At 45.5% G+C, this 18,829-nt stretch overlaps 1 protein-coding gene across 1 annotated transcript in view; it reads left to right on the forward strand.

Annotated features, from left to right (window-relative positions):
• The first annotated feature begins 4,285 nt into the window (after positions 1–4,285).
• Positions 4,286–18,829, forward strand: part of CUL1 (cullin 1) — a 60,514-nt gene continuing 45,970 nt past the window's right edge. The window contains exon 1 of the mRNA XM_066628043.1: positions 4,286–4,373. The gene's annotated coding sequence lies outside the window, so the exon portion shown is untranslated. The remainder of the gene's footprint in view (positions 4,374–18,829) is intronic.

The raw sequence follows: 18,829 nt of genomic DNA on the forward strand, positions 1-18,829 counted from the left end.
GATATAGGTGCTCGACACAGGCTGTTTAATCACATCAGCTGTTTTACATTCATGTGGACTGTTACATCACATCCCACCGTACATCATGCTGACACATGCTGTCGTCGTCTGTTAGGCTCCGGACCAGACCCTGCCCATTCCTTGGCATTCTCAGCCCGATCTTTTCACCCAGCTTGCTGGGCCAGGGGTCAGGGTTCTTGAGGGCTGCAACCCTGTTGGTCGGGATCAGGCTAGCTGGCCTTAAGGGCCCCCCCATACCTCCATGTTTGTCCTTCAGGCAGCTGGCCATCACGTGGTATAGTTGGCTGTGAGCCCCTGTCCTGATAACCCCATCTCTCCAGAGGCTGCCCTCTGGGTCCCAGCTAGTCTGGGGTCAGGGAGCTCTCCCCCCCAAGTGAACCTCAGTCCTCTCCCTCTGGAGGCCTCTCCTTCTCTCCTCAGGCAGGGGTGGTTTTCCCCCTCTGGTTTCCCTCTCTCTGGAGAGGAACCTCCCCTCTCCAGGCTTCTTATGAGGCCATCCCCCCCTTGGGCCAGCCCCACCCCTTCTGACCATGCTTCTGCTTGTTGTTCCCAGCTGGTCCTTGCCCCTACTCCCAGGTAGGTGTTTGGCCAGGGACCCCAGTCCTGATGGCACTTGGGTCTTACCCTTGAGGAGGCCTCTACCCTAGAGAAGATCCCTGCTCCTAGAGAGTGTTTGGCCACCCGGGCTGGGCCCAGGTGACAGGGGCCTTTGGGCAACTGACCTGGGCTAAGTCCTCCATTGCTATCCTGCTTCCTGCACCCCATGGGGCCTCATTAATAGCCCAATCCTACCCAACTTTCAGTGCTGATGCAGCCATACCAACAGAGTGTGTGCTGCATCCTGCAATGGATGACTGCCCCAGTCACAGAGGCCTCCTCAAGGCTGCATTGTGACTACATGAGCACTGGAAAGTTGGACAGGATTAGGTCCTAAGTTTCCTGGGTGCAATGGGGTGAGAGAGGGGAACAATGGTTGTGCCATGCACACCTGCTAGTTCCCCTTCTCCTCCTTTCCCCATGATACCTGGCACCAGGCAAGCGAACTAACCAGTGGATGTTTCTCATTCAGAAGCACACCTGCTGCTGGCCAGCTTGTCAGGTACTATGGGGGGGGGGGGAAGCACAGGGTGACCAGCTGTCATAAGCACCAAAGAGGACAAGGCAGCCCAAAATGAAGAATATGCAAGAAAAATGTAGGCCAGGACAAAATAAAAGCTAAAAACACTTGTATATTGATGTCATGTGGTTAATTTAAACACTATATTACTAATATTATATTACATATAATTTATTAATTACAAGAAGGCTATGCACGCCTGCAGGGGTCTGCTTACATGGAAAAGGAGAACCTTTAAGTTATTTTCCAGGACATGAGGCTGAAAAGGGCATATTGAGAAAAAAGAGGATATCTGGTCACCCTGGGGGAGCAGGGCCTCACCAGTCAGGACATCTGAACAATCAAAATTTCTCCACATGCTACAGAGGAAGACTTGTGCTGCTGCTTTTGTCATCACTTGGTAAGCCTGCCTAAGATACCAGTGGGGGCTGGCTTTCTGTAGTGGTTGGGTGGCAGACAGCAAGTCCCTCTGCTTCTTCAGGAATGGTTAGAGTGGACAGATGTGGGCTCATGCCTAGCAACAACCCCACCTGTGTATTGCCCTTAGTAAACCGATGCTTTGTTTAGGATGTGGGACTAAATATAGTCAAAGACTTTGTCAGGGTGGGTTTTGAGCGGAGGTTTGTAGGAATATTGAGGGGGCACCATGGCTGTGTGCTTTAGAAGGAAATCCAAGGCATAAGAAGCAGCAAGAGAATAGGATTATAGCAAGATTTCTCTTGCTGCTCTGAGGTTCCAAGCTCATGGTATAAAAGGAATGTGAAAACACCACTTAGGGCTCCGTCCTTGGGACTGAAGCCAGGGAAAGAAGTACTTATATACAGTTCCTTGGTCTAATGGACCGATACCTTGTTCTATTCTGTTTATTAGGGTATTCTTTGTTCAGTTGTACAGTATATGTTTATTCTATGCTGTACCTCTTTACTCCATTTAATAAATTCCTAGTGTTAGCTGCTGCCTTGTGTCACCTTGTTTTGCTTGCCAACCAAATGCAGTCCATACACCAACCATTCAAGGGCATTGACCCAATATTTGGGCAACAATTGTGTTTGAGGTGACATAAAGTGATCTGAAAGCACTGTCTGTGGTGCTATGAGATCGCTGATGGCCGAGTCCCATTTGTCAGTCAACACTTGATGTAGTGTTGATCAAGGACTATGATGCATATGTATGAACCAAGGGCCAAATCCTATCCAACTTTCCAGCTCTGGTGTAGCTTTGCCAATGGGGAGTACACTGCAGCCTGTGGTGGGTGGGTGGTTACTAGTTATGGAGGCCTCCACATGGCAAAGAAACATTTGTTCCCTCACCTAGGGTCTGCATTGCAGCTGCACCAGTGCTGGAGATTTGGATAGGATTGGGTCCCAAATCCCTAGGCATAGGCAACTGCTACTACCCTATCGGACTTACTTGAGAGTCAGTTCCACTGAACACAATGCGATTTAGGGCACAATCTGTTATATAGTGGGTCCATGCGAATAAAGGAAGGTATAGTGATAACAGCTCAATACGTTTAATTCCATCTTCAGAACCGAACCTGGCAAAATACAAGGCAAACCCCTGGCTTTTTATAGCCTTAACTCTGCCCAGACTTCCCATGATTGGTGCAATTGGAACCTTAACTAGAGGGCCAATCAGTTATGCAGGATTTTGATCCTGCATAACACAATCCTAACCAACTTTCCAGCACTGGCATAGCTGTACAAATGGGGCATGTGCTGCATCCTGCAGTTGGGGGGGGCGGGGGCAGTCACAGAGGCCTCCTCAAGGTAAAACAGTTACCTAGGAGCTGCAATGCCCTTACCTCAGTACTGGAAAGCTGGTTAGGATTGCAGCCTTACAGCCCAATCCTATGCATGTTTACTCAGAAGTGAGTCACATTAGAGTCAATGGGGCTTACTCCCAGGTAAGTATGGATAGGATTGCAGCCTTACTTCTAAATAAAAATGTTTATAATTGTGTTAACTGCCTATGCCACCATCACCCCCACAAACGGTGACAGTGCCTGGAGCAAGGATTTCCAAGTAGAAAACAGTCCTCAAAATGCAGATTTTTGAGCAGGGCCTTTAAGGTAGCAGCTCCCATATTCTGGAGCAGCCTTCCGGCTGAAGTCAGGCACAAGGTGGCTCTTGCTCTCAGCTTTCTGAACAGCAGTGTTTCTCAAACTGTGGGTCAGGACCCACTAGGTGGGTTGCAAGCCCATTTCAGGTGGATCCCATTCATTTCTGTATTTTATTTTTAATAGATTAGACCTGATGCTACCAAGGTATGTGACTGCATTTGGGGAAATGTTATGGACCTGCACTTGAACAATGCAAGTCAATAGGACTTGCTCCTGGGTCAGTGTGGGTAGGAGTGCAGCCCAGGATGGTTAAAAACGGTCCTGCTTGATGATGTCACTTCCAGTCATGACATCACTTCCAGTGGGTCCTGACAGATTTTCATTCTAAAAAGTGGGTCCTGGTGCTTAACATGTGAACCACTGCTGGAAAGAATGGAAGCCTGTTTCAAAAGTGGAATGTGCCTGGAGTGGCTATTAATGTGACTAGCCCTACTGGGCTGAGGTTTTGAGGCCTGGGGATGGCCACCATGAAGAAGCTGGGAGTGCTTGGAAACTGAGTGGACATGCTGGTTTCCTGCGGATTTGGGGCCTGCTTCCAGGATGCCTTGAAATGCAGGGAAAACGAGCTGAGGGCACAGCCCGTGCACGTCTACGCAGAAGTAAGTCCTCTTGTGTTCAGTGGGGCTTACTCCCAGGAAGGGGTGGGCAGGAGTGCAGCCTTACAGCCCACTCCTATGCATGCCTCCTCAGAAATAAGTCCCATTAGAGTCAATGGGGCTTACTCCCAGGAAACCGTGGACAGGAGTGGGCTGTTGATGTCACCTGTGAAGAAGCAACCTTTATTTCAAACAGCGGTGAGGGGAAGTCACGCGCTTTCCGTCCCCCTGCAAACCCCACGGGGAAGGGGCGGGGGCGGGAGAGCGCGAGAGCGCGAGCGGAGCGCGCCCTCCCAACGGTCGCAGGTAACGGCTACTCGGCGGCCGCGCGCGGGAGGGGGAGGAGCTGCGCTTCCTTCTCCTCCTCCTCCCTCCCCCCTTCTTCCTGAGGCGAGGTTGAGGGGCGGGTGACGCGCGCTCCACGGCGGCGGATCCGGAAGAGGCGGGCTCGTCCGTTTTGTGGCTGGACGAGGCTACCGGGCCCGGATGACTGACTGAGGGGACGAGCGATGTGGGGGTGAGTGCGGCTCCGTGGGGAGGGCAGGCAGGCTCGGGCGGGCGGGCCCCGTTCGGGAAGGGGGGCTGAGAGGGAAGGTCACGAAGGGTCCCGCCGGAGAAAGGGACGGCGGGCGGGCCTGCTCGCGGGTTGTGGCGCAGCGAGGCCGAGCCGGGTCAAGCGGGGCTGCGAGGGGAGGGGGCTGCGAGCGCGGCCGCGAGCTGGGGAGCCGGCCTCGCTGCGGGCGGGGATGGCGGTGGAGGAGGGACGGCCCGGCCGCCGCCGCCTCTAATTGGAAGGCGGGCTTCCATTGTAGGCCCCTCACGCAGCAGACCTGCTGCAAAGGATGATGGTGGCGGCTGCGAGAGCCGGGCCTCTTCTCCTGCCTGCGCCTCCTCTTTCCTTCCCGCCCGGCCCTTGTCATCGCCTCCCCCGCCTGGCAGGCCCGCTCCGCTCTCTCCAGTTCGGATGGCGGTTCCACTTTGTCCCGCCCTTCCCCTCCTGGCCCCCAGCGGCGCGCCTTGACCTCCCTCTCCGGGGCTTCTGGCGCGGGTGATGCGCGTGTTGTTCTGGCAGCGTCTCACTTGACACCTCCGTGCTCCCATTCCAGGGCTGGCCCGTTGTTGTCGTGTGCAGGAACGCGAGGAGGCAGCCAGTTCACGCTGGCCTCGTGGCTCCAGGCGCTCTCAGGGTGCTTGAATAACAGCAGCAGTGCCTTCTTTAAGTTCCACGTGTGTTTGGGGTACAGAACCTGGAGGGGGGGTGAGGAAGGAGCAGAGGACAAGTACCTGGGATGAGACAGTGCACCAGTGTACCCATTGGAGTGCCTCCTTCCTCCTCTCCATCCTCCACCCTTGCAGTGATCTCTCCTTAACTTGTTATCCCTCTAACACCCCCTCTTTATGGTGCTGTCAGCCCCACTTGCGCCTTTAGTGCCCTTCAGGTGACCAACTCGCCTACTAGCCATCATGTGTGCTCTTCCATTCCTTCTGCTGCTGCCAGCCCCAGGAAGTCTTTTCCTTTGTTTTCTGAGTCTGGTTCTAAAATACATCTCGCTTGTGACAGACCAATTTTCTCAATAATATTATTTGTCTATTGCTTATCAACAAAAAAGTTCTCAAAGCTGTTTATGAAACAAAAGGATAAGAAAATGCTTCTCTGACCCAAATGGGTCACAGTCCAAAGAGAAACACAGCAGCAGCCACTGAGGGAGATAGCCTTGAGATGAATGGCTGCAGTTGCTGTCCCCCTGCTAGATATGAGTGGCATTTAGAAGGTGCCTCTTGCTCAGTTAACAGATGTATTTTAGCCAAAACAGGCCACTCCTAAAAATATTTCAAGGAGAGCTTCCCTTTGCTCTTATTAGTAGCCTGGTCTACACAGTGCCAGCACCCCTGCTGCGAGTCCTCTTGCTGTCTGTCCCCACTTGTAATGGCAACCTGGTCTGTGTGAGGGAAGGGAGGAGAGGAAAACACTTCTTCAGGAGAAGTTTTATCTCTATGTGAAGAAGTATATCTCAAACACCATTATGTTTGCTAATAATCCACTTCACTTAATCCCTGCCTTATTTTAATCCCTTAATATTATTTAATATTTTAATCCCTTATATTTTGAGAGATAATGTTTGATTTTGATGTTTGTTTATTCTCCCAGAAACTTTAATCAAGATTTCTAGTTGAGAGGCTGGTGAGGTGAGAGGTGTGCTGTGTTAGAATTATATATACTTTCCTAAAACAGTTTGTTCATTTTTATAGCTTCATGGCAGAACTGTCCTTTAAAGTTTTTGATACATGGAAGAACCTAAGTGCATTAGAATATTGCATGAAAATTAGCTAGTAAATATCTGAATCTAGCAGTGTAGATATACTGTAGTACAGTGGTTCTCACACATTTAGCACCGGGACCCACTTTTTAGAAAGAGAATCTGTCAGAACCCACTGGAAGTGATGTCATGACCAGAAGTGACATCATCAAGCAGGAAAATTTTTAACAGTTCTAGGCTGCAATCCTACCCACACTTACCCAGGAGTGAGTTCCATTTACTATCATTGTTAAAAGCATATACAGAATAGCCTGTTAAATTTGCAGATGTCACATTTCCCCAAATGCAGTCACATACCATAGTAACATCTTCTAATATATTAAAGTTAGAATATTGAAATGAATGGGGACCCACCTGAAATTGGCTCACAACCCACCTAGTTTGAGAAACACTGCTCTAGTAGATTAAAATTGTTTATAATCAGTGCTTTTGTTTCCGTGGTACGAAAAACCAAAGGTATATTATTTTCCTGCACTTTAAGGGCATTTCATTACTTTTGTGAAGGGATTTGCTTGAACTGCTGAAACGCATTTTCTTGTGTTTCATTATTCTCTATATCCTAGGGTGACTATATTTGTATATTGGTGTTATCGGAAATCATACAAATATAAGAACATTTAGATATAAATTTTTCAAAACAACATTCTGTGTTGTACTGAATTGGAGATGCAGCACTCACAGTGTGAAGGGAAGGCAAGATATAAAGTAAATATGATGTGAATTGTATAGAAGGTGATAGGAATACCATAGTGTGCATGAATAATTTTTATATACAAGATATAGTCAGTGGAACCCATTACAGTGTAGTATTTGCTGTTATGCATATGCTTAAAGTCTTGTCTACTAATTTTAAATTAGTATGGTTTAATACAGTAAAAGTTTCATTATGGTAACCCAAGCATTGTATAAATTTATGCCTTTTTGTGATTATAGGGATATTTTTAACTTGCACTTCTGCACTAAGGCATGTGGATCTGGGTGAACCCATTGACACTGTGTATCTGGTCTTTTAGAAGATGTTTGACAGTCCCTTGCCAAAGGCTCCTGTGAAAACACCAGTCAGGAAATAGGAAGACAGGTTCTCTTATGGTTTAGGAACTGGTTAAAGACCAAGGAACAGAATGTGGGTGTAAATGGGCAGTTTTCACAATGGAGAGTGGTGAAAAGCATTTTATCCCAAGGATTGGTTTTGGGACTGGTATTTTTTAAATTTATTTATAAATTATAAGCAGTGATATGGCCAAGTTTGTAGATGGAACTAAACTGTTTCAGGTGGTTAAACCTAGAATGGATTGTGAGAAGCTCTAGAAGAATCTGAGTACACTGGAGGAATTGGCAGCAAATTGGCTGATGCTCTTCAGTGTAAGTGTAAAGAGATGCACATTGGGGCAAGTAATCAAAATTTCACATATATGCTTATGGGTTCTGAGCTGTCTGTGATGGATCAGGAAAGAGATGATCTTGGGCTGATTGTGGGCAGCTGAATGAAAGTGTCAACCCAGTGTTGACACTTGTATTAATCAGTTGTGAAGAAAGCCAATTCCATACTTGGGTTATTCCCAAGTAAGCCAATTCCATAATTGGGTTAATTAAAAAAAGGGGTTGAGATATTGAGAAACGACCAATATTATTATGGCATTGTACAAATTGCTAGTAAGGCCACATATGGAGTGTTACATCCAGTTCTGGTGGCCACATCTTTAGAACTTGAAAAAGTGCAGAAGAGAGTTACCAAAATGATTAGAGGCATGGGGTACCTCCATCACAATAAAAGGCTTATCACAGACTTTTTAGAACCAGGACCCACTTTTTAAGATAAGATAAACACAGACAAAAAGATGACTGTGGCAGTTTAAAAAATCAAACAAAACTAGCTAATATCAGTAAAATCACAATTGATGGAGAACCCATTACAGAAATAGATAGTTTTATCTACTTAGGAAGCACAGTTATATCTGATACATCATGAAGTCTGTAGTTAATTAAAAGAATGAGCTGGCAACAGCTATATGTGCAAATTTAACAAAATCAGTGTGGTATAATAATTCACCTCTGAAGAAGCATGAAAATTTAAAATTTTTAAAACCACATCCCTACTTTACCAGAACTGCAAGTTATGGACTCTAAAGAAACATGGTCAACAGAAAATAGACAGCTTTGCTACTATTTTTTGACAGAAAATAAGACAGCTATTCTGCTACGTAGAATAATGAAAGTTAGGTGGTGCAGTGATGGAGGAATAAAGAGTTATGGTTCTAAGCAGATGAGAAGTGGCCTTCGGTGCTGGTTTTAAAACCTGCTTTGTGCTGATTTGGCCATATACTGCTCATGAATAATTCTTGTCTTGTCAAGCATATAATGTCAGAAATACTTGAAAAAGACCAAGAGGATCACCAAAGAAAAGATGGCTTAGTAACATCCTAGAGCAGTGGTTTCCAAAGTGTAGGTTTGGGACCCACCAGTGGATAGCGATCCAGTTTTGGGTGGTTTGTGAAACTGACAGGGCAGATTAGGCTATGTGCATCAAAGGTTAGACAAGCTGCTACTTGTAGGGGGGAGCACTGCTGCCCAATCACCATTATAGCTGCACCCCTTGGCATTTATAAACCATGCAGCCTCTAAGGCAGGGTGAGACCCATGTGAGGCTCTTATGGTGGTCCCCGGTACTGTTTCTTCTCCGTGTCTACTGCTACTGTTTACATCTCTGCTTCTGTGTCTCCCTGCCAGCTGGTGCAGTTTCCTCCTTCACCCTTCTCTCTCAGGAGGCTGAGGTGGGTCATATATTTTCCATTTGGTGCCTTTTCTTCAATCCCACAGAGGAGGGAGGAAAGTTGTGGGTATGCAGGTGCTGCCAGATAATCTATTTGCTTGCCTTTTCAACTCAGTTCCTCTTCTTTGCCTCAGTTTTTTCTCCTGAAGATCCTTTTGTTGTCCCTTATATACCTTTTCACTCTTTTCTCTCTGTTTTTTGCAGTCCCAATCTGTTTCTAAACCAGGGTTTCTCAAACTGTGTATTGTGACCCGCTTGGTGTGTCATGACCTGATTGTTGGTAGGGTCATGAAACTGAAACTGATAGTTGAGAAGGAAAGTTCATTGAGCCCTATGGAAAGTTAAATGGAGTCACACTGTGTTTGCTCATGAGTAGTTAATCATGCCGTAGTCCATTGCAAAGGGCAGGCTAAGAAGAATGCAACATCACCAGAATGATCCCAATCCAATACTGCAGGCCCCAAAAAATACTCGAGAAGTGTTCCCTCAAGGTGAAAAATGTATTGAGCACTATGGAAAATGACACTGAGTTGCATGTTCAGGTTTACTTGTGAGTAAGGAAATGTGCCTTGGCTCCTATTGAAGGCCAGGCAAAGGGGAAGGCAAGGCCACCAGGATGGTCCTGATCCGATGAACGTGGAGCTCAACAAACACTCCAGAAGGGAGTCCCCCCACACTACAGGAAAAAGGATAAAAACAGAGGCGTGAACTGCTAAGGTGAAACTTTTTTTTGTATTGTAAAGGTAGGTGGGTCCCAATAGTGTGTCATTTTAAAAAGTGGATCCTAGTGCTAAAACATTTGGGAACCACCTCTCTATCTATTTCTCTTGTTCTTGGCTATTAAAATTCTTTGAAGGTTGAGCCTGTTTATCTGGATTTTATATCCATGGATCTGTCTCAGTGTGGGCCCCCCAGTTGCCTGTGCTCCTGTTGCCTCTGGCGGTCTTTCTCCGCCCGTGGCCTCTGCAGGCTTCAGAAAGGGCCTTATGGGCAAAAAAATTCACTTCCAATTTCCTGCACGCACAGGATTGTGCTCTAAGCTGGGGAGGACAGAGCAGCTGCACTCAATTGCTTGCTTTTGCCGTGATCATGGGGGGAAACGTGAAGGAATTGTGGCAGTGAGAGGTTGAATGAGCGATGGGGGGATGCTGAGTGGGGGGTTTGAAAGCTGTAATCCTGTGCACACTTTCCTGGGAGCAAGCACAATGGGATTTACTTACATAAACTGACTGAAGTTCCTCCCCTTACTAGGGTGAACGGGATCATAAAGTGACATGAAGATCCGCCCCTTACTAGGGTGGATGGGATCATAAAGTGACATGAAGATCCGCCCCTTACTAGGGTGAAGGGGATCATAAAGTGACATGAAGATCCGCCCCTTACTAGGGTGAAGGGGATCATAAAGTGACATGAAGATCCGCCCCTTACTAGGGTGGATGGGATCATAAAGTGACATGAAGATCCACCCCTTACTTGGGTGGATGTTATCTTCAGTCAAATGGAGGCTCAACCCTCTAGACCAGACCTCCTGCCCAAATCCCTTGCAGATATTGAGGTGCCACCTATATTTCATTTCCCAAACACATAAACACTTTCATTTTGCCTTTTGATCCTACTTCTCCTTAGTTTGGGGAGAAGGGTTGTGGATTCCTTGTATGTCACAGGGAGACAGTGGGCAGAGGGAGGGAAGATCTCACTCCAAAATTCAAAGCAAATTTATCGAGCCCTGATATAGGAGCAGGGCTACTTGTGCACATCTCTTTCCCTTCCTTGTTGTTGAGAGTAGATACGTATTAGTGACTGAAGAACTGTGCTGAGGTAGTCACTTATAGATCTGCATAGTATGCATCATATTTTGGATATATACTAATAGTGAACTCAGATGTGTGCCTATCAGCTGTGCGCCTATCAGATTGCCAGCAGAAGAGGGACACTCCAAACAAAAGTAGTTTCTGCCTGTTTGGGGGTCTCCCTGTGTATGCAGAAGTACCATAGATACTTGCCTATAAAGTGAGAAATTTCCACTAATCAAGTGTAGGTTGATACCTTGTCTTATCTGTGGTTAACTTTGAGGGGGGGGGGTCATCACTGTTTTAGGCGCATCTTGGCAGCCAGGAGACGTCTGAAGGAACTTTAATAGTGCCTGCAGAGGGTCTGTGAAGCATCTGAGGAATATTTTGAGTGATTGCAGACAGCTTCCAAACATGTAGCTTTGTTTACATTTTTTTGGAACTCTGTTTTATTCTGTGCATGCCCCTTAACTCCAAACCCAGGAGTGCCTCTTAAAACAACAGTGAACAGTATAAAAAGTTGTCTGCAGCAATTGAAGCAGGGTGTTGTGCTGAGGTAAGCTGGTTTATGTTGCTTTATATTGGTGCTGCATTTGTTTTGCATGGTTTTTAAAACTGCAAATGCTTTTCTGCAGTTTCAAACCTGGATTTTTTTCCTTAGCAATTCTATGCAATGTTCAATTCTGTTTCTTTGGGGAGGGGGATGGCACATAGTACTGTATAAGAACCTTGTTAATGTCTTCAAAAACAGTGGTGTGGCTCAGGTTCTTTCCCCCCTTTCAATCAGACTCCAGGGCAAACTGCAACTCCTCCTCACAAGTACCATTCCCCAAGTTTTACCCTGAGTTATCTGAGGGTCATTGAACATTCCATGATTTTTGGCTGAAAACCTGCCTTATCTGTGAGACTGTCTTATAGGCGAGGATCTACGGTACATTTTGCTTTGGCATAGGAAAGGCGGGTTATAAATCTTTTAAATAAATCTTTTAAATAAATATGCTTGTAAATTAAGAGAAAAATAAAGATAAAAATCTCTCAACAACCTGATGCAATCTGAGCATGCTCATTGACATCAGAAACCATGGGGTATTGGTGTGACAATTTATGTAAGGGAAATGTCTTGGTTGACCCTTTAATAACTGGAGGTGAGTTAATGAGATGCAACATTTTGTTATAGCATCTATGTGCTTCATCTATACGCTAATAGCAAACTTAGGTGGTTTGATCAATAGTTCATATGCAAAACAGGGCCACTTACAAATAGGGTTGTGGTCCTTACATACTTTGGGGATTTTCTAGATATGCAGAAGAAGGTACATTTTTTAATTGAAAGGAAGGGGTAAAACTAAGCCGACTGGGTGAAATAAGGAAGAAACCAACCTCTCAGAGGTATCTTTCCCAAACACGGTGGTAGAATGTGGTATTTGTAGCAGGCAGAGGCAGCCTTCAGGACTGGGGAAGACAGCAGAAATGAAATGAGGTGAATAATAGTGATGCAAAGTTTTGTAGTTTTGTTCTTCCTTGTAACAACCCTGTAAGTTAAGTTGCTGAAATGAGTCTGAGAAGTAGTGGCTTGTATAGCTAAAGGGCTGAGGCAGAGAATTAGTGGCTATTAACTCAAGAACATCCAGTAAATTCATTCATGAACAGGGTTTTACTGAACCCTCTTCTCTTGAGTCCTAATACAGCATTCTGTCCTTTATACTACATTAGAACTCAAGTTTCTGTTTGCATGTGTCTTATTCTGCAGTAGTTGAAAATCTAAGCTTTATTTAAATAACATTTGAGAATTCAGTGTATTTTTAACTTTATTTTTAGAAAGGATAATGTTAACCATACCATTCTGTAAAAGGAATTTGATATCTGGGAGTTAAGGGGTGTGTGTCATGTTGGATGTCTTGGGGCCAGCTTGGTGGAGTGGCTAGCATGTCAGGCTTGGGCACAAAAAACCAAGATTCAGATCCCATTCAGCTGTGGGTGCTCAGAGGGTGGCAGTCTACAAGTTCCTATCCCTGTCTAGCTTATTTTTACAGGACTGTTGGGCAGCTAAAATGCTACTCTCAGGATCTTGAAGTAAGAATAAGATACAAATGAAATAACTTAAACTATGCTGCCTTTTGTGTGAGTGGACATTGTATCTTGCAAATGATTTGTATGTCCAAGGATAATAAAGGAATTCAGCATTTGAGCATCTAAGACCTTCAAATTACCAGTCAATAACCAACTTGCTAGCCTCTGTTCATAGGATGATGTGGTAGGGCTGCGGTTTTCAAACTCTCTTGGAGTTTAAAACCCGCAGTAAGTCTTTGCGGGGTCGGGGGGAAGGCAGCAATGCGATCCTCAGGATCAAAAGCGGAAGCGGAGCACGATTGCCCCACTCTCCCTTTCCCTGACCTGGGGAGCCCTGCAGGTGCTCGCGCAGGGCTCCCGGCATACAGGGATGGCTGCTGCAGGGACTGGTGAGTGCATCCCAGTCCCTGCAGCCCCGTCAGAAGGGAAAGCAGAGCGATTGTGCTCTGCTTCTGGTTTTGCGGAGCAGGGCGCGATCGCTCCGCTTTAGCTTTTCCTGACCTGGGGAGCCCTGCCGAAGGTTGCGCAGGGCTCCCCGTACCCCCGGGAGGCTGCAGGAGGCTTGGGCAAGTGCACCCAAGCCCCTGCAGCCCCAGGATCGTGCTGCTGCCTTTCTCCTGGCTGCCCCTGCCCCTTAAGCCTGCCCCACAGGCTGGACGCCCTAGTTTGAATACCGCTGTGTTAGGGTCTTGATTGACCTGTGCCTTGATTACCTGAGTTAGGAGGATTTGGGCTCACAAATGTGATTAGTATTTTGATATTTTAAAATCTCTATCTTTTCTACAGCCAAGTATAAAATCAGCAGGTTGCTCTACTATACTGGGTTTCAAACTGACTTTCTAAAATGTAGATGACAATATCAGAACCTCAGAGGAACATTTTTCTAATATGTATCTAGTAGAGGGACTGTTTTTATCAACATTGCCCTAATTTGGAGAATGTTTGTTGCTCATATCCCATTGATAGCGATAGAATTGGAGCACGACTAACATTCTCTGGATTGGTGTCACCGTCTTGAACCTGGTCCTGTGAGTTGTTGAGTTGAAGCTGTGATCTAAGTTCAGCTACATTAATTCCTCATTTAATTTCCAGTGCTATGTTAATAATATGCTTTAAATAGTTAGATCAGCGGTTTTCAACCTCTGTGCCGCGGAACACTGGTGTGCCACGGGGCCAAGGAGTTGGGCGGCGGCTGTGCATGCGGGAGAAGCGGCTGCTTGGAGCCTGGCACAGCAGCAGGAGAAAAAGGGGCAGCTGCGCAGGGGCTTGGACGCTCCTGCTGTTGCTGGTGCCTGCCCCACATGCTGATTGGGCAGGCAACCAGAGGAAGAGCTCCCGGCGGGCGGGAACATGGAGGGAGTGAGGGCGAGAGCGAACCTGAAGGTGGAAGCGGGGACGGAGCCAGAAGCAGCTGGCTGGAAAGGATCCTGGAGAGACCCTTTTCCTTGCCAGCAATGCCCCAAAGTGACCCTGCCTGTGTTGCCTCCCTGGCAAGGTTTTGGCAGGAAGGGTGCTGGGCCACAATCCGATCCACACTTACCTAGTAGTAAACCCCATTGACTATAATGGGGCTTACTTCTGAGTAGACATACAGAGGCTTGGTTGTGCTCTTTCTTCAATACATAAGCAGGCAAGTGATGCTTTTCTTCCCCCCTACCCTACCTCCTCCCCTCCTGCACACACATCCCCCCATCATAACTGCAGTTAACCCCTCTCTTTCTGCCCCTCCCCTCTCTTCCCCACCTTCCAAAGTTCAAAAGCAGTTGTTTCCCATTCTCTTTCTCTCTCCCCCCCCACCCCAGTGAATCCTGCACTTGTTTCAGCCACATCTCCATACTGCTCCTCACCCCCCCTCCCCCGTTTCTCCAGTATGCTCAGTCTCATCTCTCTTTGCCAGCACCTTCTGGCGTATCGGAGCACATCAGTTGATAACAGTTTGAATAGACCTGCTTCAAAACATTGTTCTTCCTTTCCAGAAACCACATACACCTCCCTCTCCAAGGTTCTTGGGAATTTCTTTCATTTTCATGTAATGATCTAAGGCTGCAATCCTAACCACACTTTCCTGTGAGTAAGCCCCATTGAACAAAATAGGACTTACTTCTGAGTAGACCTGGTTAGGCTTGTGCCCTTAGTTATATTGTAACATAATAATGTAATTAAAAACTAGTAGTGTGCCTTGACAACTTTAGTGCCGTGAACTGAAAAAGGTTGAAAATGGCTGAGTTAGATCTATATTTGAAATTACAAGTAAATATAAAAATTAATAGATCATGTTTTTTATTGTCAGACATTTAAAGAATCTTGCCTTTGGTAGAGATTGGGTTAAAACATTGTGGATACTTCAGAGGAGGAAGTTGTATGAGGGTAGGGCATGTTTGTCCTTTGGACTGTTGAAGCAGAATTTACGTTATCACCTTCAGCCACAGTTCCATGTGCAAAATGGGTGTTGTGAAAGCTTTAGACCAGAGTTAATAGATTTGAGGCTCTGGTTGTAGCTGTAATGACTTTCTGCAGATTTTAGTTTTGCATTCTGACCAAGGGAGAGGAATTTGTTTTTGTACGAATGCTGTAAGACAGAGGTTCTCAAACATTTTTTGCACTGGAACCCACTTATTAAAATAACATTCTGTTGGGACCCACCTAGCTTTACTAGATCAAAGGAAAAGAGTTGCCTAGCCTAGCTAGGCAATATTTGCATCTGTTGACATACACATGGGCGGAAGGGCTATACATGTGCAATGTAAATATCCCTGTTTTAGGAAAGGAAGGTATGCACTGGCAATAACAATTTTGTTTGGCTGGAGCAAGTGCCTCTGGCCCCTTGTGAGAGATCCTTCTGTGCCTGCTAGACATAAAAAAGATAAATGGATTGGGGGGGGCAAATCCAGCCATTTTACCTACGCTTCTGTTATCCTCGGAAGGCAAGATCCCACTTCTCCGTCTTTGTGGGCTTGCTACAGGTGTAGAGCAGCAGTCAACCATTGTGCCACGAATGGGCTTCAGGTATGTGGTGGGACCAGAGGAGATGGCAGCAGCTGCTGGGGAGTAGCAGCGTGCTTTGAAGAAGCATCTGGAAGCAGTTTCTTTGAAGCTTCTGTAGGAGGCGGCTGTTGCCTGCCCTGCACACTGATTGGGTAGCCAGAGAAGCTCAAATGAATTCTGGGTGGGAACTGCTCTGTGGTTGAGAGCAAACAAATGAGACAAAGTGGGTAGCCAGGTAATAAGCAAGCAAGCAGTGGGAGTGCGCAGGGCCACCGACTGAAGGACTGACTGACTGAAAAGGGTCCTTGAGAGTCCCTTTTCCTTGCCATGGCTTGTCTGACTGCAGTGCCCCAAAAGTAACCTTCCTTGTGTTGCCTTCGCTGACAAGGCACTTTTTGTCCCTTACGTTAAGGGCATTATTTGCACTCTTTTTCTCACATACACAAGCAGGTAATTGGCACATCTGTCTCCTCTTCTCCCCCACCCTATTCCCTCACACACAACTCATTCCTTCCCCCATCCTAATATTTTCAGTTAACACCTCTTCCCATCCTCCCCACTTTCCAAAGGTCTGGAGTCCTTTGCTTTGCATTCTCTCTCTCCTCCCCCCTCCCCCGCTCCCAGTTGGATCCCAAACCTTGTTGTGATTGTGCCACCTCATTGCCTCACTCCACATTTCACCAATACACCATGTGCTCAGTTGGACCTCTTTGCCAACATGTCCTGGCATTTCTGATAAAAAATTTAACCATCCTGTTTCTAAACATGTTTCATCCTTTCCAGAAAACCCATACACTTCCCTCTTCCCTGGCCAATTATAAAGTTCCTCAAGGTAACTATGAGAATGATCTACTCAAGTTCAGAGAAGTTTGATTTCAGCTTGTTCTGAATTTAATGTAATGTAATGATTCAATCATATTTAATAATTTAATTATTATTTTAATTACTTGTTAACTGTAATGTAGTAATTTAATGTAATTTTTTTAAAAAACTGGTGTGTCTCCACAATTTTAGTGACTTGTCAGTGTCACTTTTTCAGTGAGCTGGAAAAGGTTGAGGATTGTTGGTGTAGATGTAGGATCTTAGTTCCAGGGTGTTTTTAAAGACATTGAGACACTACTTATTTCTTGCCTTCTCTGCAGCAACTTGCAAGCTAGCTTTAATTTTCCTTCCCTTCTATATGTGTGAGTCCGGGAGAGACAAAAATCTTCTCTGGCTTGCAAGATGCTGCAAAATACCAGCCAGCACTCTCTCCCTCCCTTTTTTGTCATTCCTGCACATGAGGGAACACCCCACCCCTCTCAGTTTTACAGTACTTTCTGGAGAGGTGAAGTGAGAAGGATCTCTGTTGCACACAGCTTTGGAGAACACAGGGAGATGTGGGAAGGGCAACTGCCTGTTTATTGCTTACCTTCTGCAGTAACTTGCAAATGAGAGACTTTTCCTCTTTAGTGAGCACAGAAAACTGGTGGGAGAGGCAAAGTCTTTCTTCTCTTGCATGGTGCTGATGAGAAGGCAAGAGAGCTGGGCGCCCCCCCCATAGTTTTTTTGTTTGCTGAAGTTGCCTGTGAGTGAATGAAGACCCTGCCCCTCCTTTCAGTCCATAGAGAGCACTGAAGGCTTTTAAAGAAAATGATTTTTTTTTCTTCGAGACGAGGCATTTATCCAGCTTTTTAAATGCTTCCGGCTTGGGGGCAAGGAGTCTGAGGCATGTAACTTGTTCAGCATTTATGGGGAAGGTTAAAAATGAAAGAAGCAGATAGCTTTCCAGCTTTCTCTCCAACATGCATGGGATTTACCACAGAAACTCATCTATAAGTTGACCCCACAGATAAGTCGAGGGTAGGTTTTGAGCCAACAAGCATGGAATTTTCTATGACCCTCGAATGAGTTGAGGGTTAAACTTAGGGGGATGTCTGACTATAGTTTTGTCTGATTTTACCCGAGGCCAGATCCTGAAAAATAACCAACCACTAATTGTTACCTAAGAACTGTAGTCTCTAATTTATTAAAAACATAGTAAAAGATCATAAGATACATTTTTATTCTTTTTTAAATTCTGGTCTTCACCACCTTTTTGTAAACACTATCAGAGTAAGTGCACTGTAAACTACATACCAGTAAAACAGTGGTTCCCAACCTGGTATTCATGTACTCCCAGGGACACTCAACAGGACCTTTAGGGGTACTTGAAAAAGAATGGAATAATGGCAGAAAAGGCAGGTCGTGCTCCAGAATGCTTTGCAGGGCCAGCAAGGCAAGAAGGAAGGTAGCTAGTAACAAAGTAAAGTTGAACAAAGTAAAGTTTGACCTTGCGTTGCAGATTTCCAAACTGGGAGTGACTTTGTTGAATACTGAAGTGAGACTTATCAAAAACTTATTTATTAGTACTTTGTTTTAGTGCAAAAGCTGTGTTCACTTTTGTTAATTGGATTACCACTGAAAAGACAGGATATAGATATTTTAAATTGCTTACTTGTATAGGTTAGGCTGGTATTGATCTCTCAATTCAAATTGCCTCTGGTAAACCACTGGTAAGACAGTGGTTATTGCCAAGACATGTTGGGGAAACATTCTGTTTGTGTAATAAGAAATTATTTAGATGAACTTTACATGGAGTTCACATTTGAAAATGAAGGTGTTTGATCCATGTATAGCTCGGCTATGAAATGCTTATATAATAAATCACTATTTTGAGTTACAGAGCATATGCACTATTAAGTGCATTGTAACTGTTACGTGATCATAGGCCTCGTGCAGTGTATATGATAGTTATTGATCTGATTTCATAAAAGATAACATGCTTATTACTGTGTATTTATATGTGGCTTTTTTATTTTTTAAAGGAAAAACCCTCTAATTTTTGTTAAACATTCAGCTAACCTGGTTTAAGGTGTTCATACAGCCTGTCTTGCTTGTGGCTTCTGTTTTTCCTTTAACCATTTAACACTTTTTTTCATTAGCCTCTCTAGCATGCTAGCAGGAGTGTTAATTTGTAGACCTGATTATCTTAGCAAGATGGTTTTGACTACAAAGGGAA

The sequence above is a fragment of the Tiliqua scincoides genome, chromosome 5, assembly GCF_035046505.1.
Source record: "Tiliqua scincoides isolate rTilSci1 chromosome 5, rTilSci1.hap2, whole genome shotgun sequence".
Taxonomy (NCBI): Eukaryota; Metazoa; Chordata; class Lepidosauria; order Squamata; family Scincidae; genus Tiliqua; species Tiliqua scincoides.